Raw genomic sequence first — 6,476 nt, forward strand, 5'->3', positions numbered from 1 at the left:
GGTTGTGGACAGGGAAAGGAATGTTAGGAAAACCGGAGAGAGGGTTAGGAAACACCTAAGTTGGACAGGATGGGGGACGTAACCAGGAAAAAACCCTACATGAAGAACATAACACATTGCCCGATGGGCAAGCAGTAGCACATTGACATACATAAAACATGTAGGCACCAGTGGTCTGAGTAACAACACTAAACATAGCACTGTCCCCACACAGGGTAATTAGTTATTAGCACTATTACACGGAGGCAGGCGTCCTTATGGCCAGGTATAGTGCCTGTCCAACATACACACACAAAGGGTCCACTTCAAACTATTGATAATGACAGTTGCCAAGTTCAATGCTGCCCACGCAAGTAAACGAGAAGAAGAAACCCAACCAGCACTTATCTGCGTGTCTGGGAAGCTCGAGAGCCTTCCCAGACGTAAGATGATGACGCCGTAAATGCAGCGCGAGTCAAACCTCCGCCGCATCGCGTTTTCGTGCAGCGTTCAGTGACAAAACGCAGAGCGGCAACCTCCGCCTCGTCGTGCTCTCCGTGCCGTATTCAGTGAAAGGAGGCAGAGCGAGAGCGGCATGGGAACAGCGCATAGCCACGGTGTGCTGCTGCTCCTGATGCTCCTATTCCAATTGCCTGCTTAGACCTGAAGGCGGGCGTTCCTCCACGAGATCCTCTGGCATGGCTTCACCTCAAAACACAAAATAAGCCACACCTGCCGTGCGCCGTTGAGCCCTAATAAGCTGTTACTAATTACAGACAGCTGGCTCAACGCGCGTACGGCCAGAACTACACAATACCCAGAGGCTGCTGGGAAATGTAGTTTTTTTTATCATTATCACTTCTTTCAAGCGTTCTGAGGACCCTGACACCTCTTCCTCCTCCACCACCCCAAATTCCTGACATTACCTCCTCTCTCAGGGCCCTTCCAAGGGCCTGGTTTATCCGGATACTGCCGATGAAATTGTCTGACCAACCTTGGGGCATGTACCTCCTCCGCGAGTTCCCAAGAACAGTCTTCTGGTCCATATCCTTTCCACTTAATCATATACCAAAATTTCCGATTCCTTTTCTTTACATCCAGAATACGTTGAACTTCATTTTCTTCTTGGCCTGCTTTCATGATAGCTGGAGGTCGTTTCGTAGTCATGCATGGAGCTGCAGGTTTAAGTAAAGAAACATGGAATACCGGGTGTATGCGCAAAGATTTAGGCAAACACAATTTCATAGCAGTTGCAGAGATGCATTTACTAATCACATAGGGCCCAATGAATCGAGGTAGACATTTTCGTGACCCTATCAAAGATAAATTTCGAGTAGACAACCAAACTCTGTCTCCCACTTTATATTGAGGACCTATCTGTCGATGCTTGTCAGCTTGCCCTTTGTACTGCCCCTTGGCTCTCTCCAGATTTTCTCGTGCCTTCCGTCTCCTCTCAAGAAGCAACTGTTTGCGTTCCTGTAACACTGGCATATTCCCCATTTCCGGCAAATGTTCCGGTATCATATTCAGTTCATGACCATATAAACATTCATTAGGGGCCATTCCCAGGGAAGTGTGATAGGTGTTATTATAGGTAAATTCCGCCAGCCATAACGCCTGCACCCATGAATCTCTGCCATCACTCAGATAACCACATAAATATTGCTCAAGAGTTTGATTCACTCTTTCTGTCTGTCCATCTGTCTGGGGGTGATAACTGGTGGACAGAACACAGTTAATTCCAAACATTTGACAAAATGCATGCCTAAATCTGGAGGTAAATTGTGAACCTCTATCCGACACAATACTCTTTGGCAACCCATGTAGCCGTAACACATGTTGCAGAAATAACTCTGACAATCTACCTGCCCCAGGTATTCCCTCACAAGGGATGAAATGGGCTTGTTTTCACAGAAAATCTACCACTACCCATATGGTATCACATTGCTTATCGGGCGGCAGATCAGTGATAAAATCCATAGAAATGTGTGTCCAGGGTTGCTCAGGAGTGGGTAATGGCTGGAGTAACCCTCTTTTCTTAACATGCTCTGCCTTATTACGTGCACAATTTTCACATAATTCCACATATCTTTCCATGTCTTGTTTTAAGGAAGGCCACCAAAAGTATTTTTTCAACAAGGTCTGCATTTTTCTCAACCCTGCATGCCCTGCTAAGGGAGACTGATGACACCAGAATAAAGCCTTGTCTTGTAGTTCATTCACTGGCAGGTATAGTCGCCTCTGATGGTATGGCAACCCTTCTCATATAGTTTGTGCCGGATGACTGTACTGCCACTCCAACATTTGTTGAGGATTTCTTGACTAAATCAGTGACCTGTATGGTAATAGCCCCAACAATTTTATCTGGTGAAATAACAGTTTTAACTTCACCTACTGTATGATACAAGTTTTGTTTTCTAGAAAGCGCATCTGCCTTTCCATTTTTGCTGCCTGGCCTAAAAGTAACCACAAAATCCAATTCATTAAAGTATTGCGACCATCGCAATTGTCTAGGGCTAAGTGTGTGAGCTGTTTTGAAATATTGCAAATTTTTGTGGTCAGTTACCACCACCACCTGTTGCCTTGCTCCCAGTAAATAGTGTCGCCACTCAAGGAATGCAGACCGAATCGCCAACAACTCTTTATCCGTTATAGAATAATTTTGCTTACAACATGTACATTTTCTGGAATAAAATGCTACCGGGTGCCATACCTCTTTCTCATCTTTTTGCGACAAAATGGCTCCTATCGCCACGTTACTAGCATTTGTTTCGACTTGAAATACTCTGTCAGTGTTGGGATGTTTTGACACAAGAGCAGTAGTAAAGGCTACCTTCAACTCCTGAAAGGCGTTCTCCGCGTCAACACTCCAATTAAATTTCACTGCCTTTTTTAACAACTGCGTGATTGGGGTAACAATGTTGGAGAAAATGCTGTTAAAACGCCTATAGAAGTTGGCAAAGCCTAGAAAAGATTGTATGTCCTTGATGCATTGTGGCGAGGGCCAGTCTCTAACTGCCTGCACTTTCTTAGGATCCATCACTATTCCTGTATTAGTCAAAATAAATCCCAAAAATTCCACTTGTGTAACATGAAATGCACATTTCTCCAACTTGACACACAGTTGACTCTCCTGCAACCGTCTTAATACTGTCTTTACATGTTGTACATGCTGCTCTGGAGTTTCAGAATAAATCAAAATATTGTCAGTATAAACAATAACAAAAACATCAATGAATTCCTGCAAAACTTCTTGCATAAAGAACTGAAAAGCGGCAGGGGCATTGCATAAACCAAAGGGAATGACAAGATACTCAAACAAACCAAACTTAGTTCTAAATGCTGTCTTCCACTCATCTCCTTCTTTGACCCGTATCAAATGATACGCACCCCTAAAATCCAATTTCGTGTAAATCTGGGTGGACCTCACTTGATCTAACAAAACCGAAATCAACGGCAATGGAAATCTGTTCTTGATAGTTACCTTATTTAAGGCCATATAGTCAATACAAGTGCGTAAGTTACCTTCTTTCTTGGGGACAAAAAATAATGGTGAAGAAACTGGAGACGTGGAATGGCGAATAAACCTCTTAGTCAACATCTCATCCAGCTATTCTCGTAAATACTGATTCTCTTTTTCTGTAAGCGCATAAATTCTTCTGCAAGGCAATTTTGCTCCTTCCTCCAAATCAATAACACAATCATAAGGTCTATGTGGAGGCAGTTGCTCAGCAATTCTTTTATCAAAAACTTCACTAAACTCTCTGTACTGTGCAGGAATTCCCTCCATCACTGCTCCCACAATCTGATCTTCTGACCTTTTTTCAACTAACCAGGTCTATGGTCCTGCTTCCGAATAAATATGCTCTTGACATCTTAGGTCCTCAAACCACACTTTTGTTTTTCCCAATCAATCCTGGGATTATGAAGCACCAACCAGGGCATTCCCAGAATTAATCCAAATTGAGGGGCTGCTATTAGGTCAAATGTGATTTCCTCTCTATGCCCTGGTCCATACATCACTACCAATTTTTCTGTCTGCTTTCTTATAGGACCTGATACCAAAGGTGAACCATCCACTGATTGTACACCTTCCACCTTGATTTTGTCACACAAAGGCAATCCTAACTGCTCTGCTAAAGTAATATCCACAAAATTACCCATAGCCTCTGAATCCACCATTTCCAGAACTTCCTGTTTAGTCAAAGCAAAACATAACGTCACCAGTATGTATAAGTGTGAAGTCTTACCCCCCACTATGTTCGCAATCCATCTGGGGAACCTAGTCTCCAACGGGCCCGTCACCCGTGTTCCCCTTAAGGCCGGCCCATCTCTTTTCCCGCTTCCTTTGTACTCTTCTCACCTCCTCCACTTTTCTGTGGAGTATTAGGACATGTACGTATGAAATGTCCTGCTTGTCCACAATAGAGACACAATTTGTTAGCCTTGTGCTGTTCCTTTTCTGCTGCTGTCAATGGTCCTCTGATACTACCAATTTGCATTGGCTCCACTTCACCCATCCGGCCTCCTCTACTTCTATCTAAACGCACAAAGGGCCCTGCTTCCGGTCTCTTTTTATCTCATTTCCTTTCATTCATACGATGATCCAACCTTAATGCTAAATCAATCATGGCTGTGCAAGTGTTTGGTTGTGGCTCCACTTGAGCTATCACATCTTTCAGTTCCTCGCGTAATCCCTGATAGAATAACACTGTTTGTTTAGCCACTGGCCACTCAGTCTCAATTACTAACCTGTTAAACTGGGTAACGTATGTGACTAAATCCCGACTTCCTTGTCTCAAACCCAACAACTCCTTATCTTGAGCTAAGGAAACCTCTCGACGATCAAATAACCTACCAAAATCTCCTAAAAAGCCATCCCAATTGTATAATAAAGGATCGTCTTTCTGCACCAACGGCATGGCCCATGCAGCTGCATCCCCAGTCAGATATGAAATTACAAATGCCGTTCTAGCCTGGATAGATACGAACGCAGTAGGTTTACACAAAAAATGAAGTTGGCATTGGGTCAAGAATGTCATGTACTTCCTAGGGTCACCTGAAAAGCGCTCTGGCGCTGCCAATGGCACACTACTAGGTTGTTGAACAATGACAGTGGGATTCTGATTCTGAGAACCTCGTGTCCCACTAGCCCCTTCCAATGGGGTTTGTTGAACTACCAATCCCTGTACTTGATTTTTTAAAGTATCTGATTCCTGTCTTGCCTGTAATAACTGTGCCAGAATATCCTGAAGTGCCTTAACCACATCTGCCAAGGCCGGAGTGGTCGCCTCCATTTGACTCGGGTGGTTATAAGTATCCCATCTGGGGGTGGCCTATTATGTCAAACACAATACTAGAGGAAAGTGTGTCGACACTCTCCCCTGAACCACAGAAGCCGAATGAAGTCGACCCTCCACCTGTGGTTGGCACAGATACATTATATATATAAATACAGGATACCATGTGGCAGCCAATGGGGGGAAGAGGGTTAGGAAGAGGTTGTGGACGGGGAAGGGAATGTTAGGAAAACCGGAGAGAGGGTTAGGAAACACCTAAATTGGACAGGATGGGGGATGTAACCAGGAAAAAACCCTACACTGCCTAACATAAGATAAAGTACCATATAACCTAACCTAAACTCATGTCAACAGTAATGTCCTCTTAATACAGGCCACTACTGCACCACTACTAAGGCCCCAGAACCTCCTAGTACCTTCTTGCTACAGGTACACCTAATACTCCCATTACATGAAATACATATATGCAAGCACGAGATGAAACAAACTCATGGGAGAGTATCCCAACATGAAGAACATAACACATGGCCCGATGGGCAAGCAGTAGCACATTGACATACATAAAACCTGTAGGCACCAGTGGTCTGAGTAACAACACTAAACATAGCCCTGCGCCCACATAAGGTAATTAGTTATTAGCACTATTACACAGAGGCAGGCATCCTTATGGCCAGGTATAGTGCCTGTCCAACATACACACACAAAGGGTCCACTTCAAACCATTGATAATGACAGTTGCCAAGTTCAATGCTGCCCATGCAAGTAAACAAGAATAAGAAACCCAACCAGCACTTATCTGCGTGTCTGGGAAGCTCGAGAGCCTTCCCAGACGTAAGATGATGATGCCGTAAATGCAGCGTGAGTCAAACCTCCACCGCCTTGCATTCTTCGTGCAGTGTCCAGTGACAAAACACAGAGCGGCAACCTCCGCCGCCTCGCGCTCTCCGTGCCGTGTTCAGTGAATGAAGGCAGAGCGAGAGCGGCATGGGAACAGCGCGTAGCCACGGTGCGCTGCTGCTCCTATTCCAATTGCCTGCTTAGACCTGCAGGCGGGCGTTTCTCCACAAGATCTTCCGGCATGGCTTCACCTCAAAACACAAAATAAGCCACACCTGCCGTGCGCCGTTGAGCCCTAATAAGCTGTTACTAATTACAGACAGCTGGCTCAACGCGCGTACGGCCAGAACTACACAATAC

The sequence above is a fragment of the Ambystoma mexicanum genome, chromosome 2p (genome assembly GCF_040938575.1).
Source record: "Ambystoma mexicanum isolate Mex_15411 chromosome 2p, UKY_AmexF1_1, whole genome shotgun sequence".
Classification (NCBI taxonomy): Eukaryota; Metazoa; Chordata; class Amphibia; order Caudata; family Ambystomatidae; genus Ambystoma; species Ambystoma mexicanum.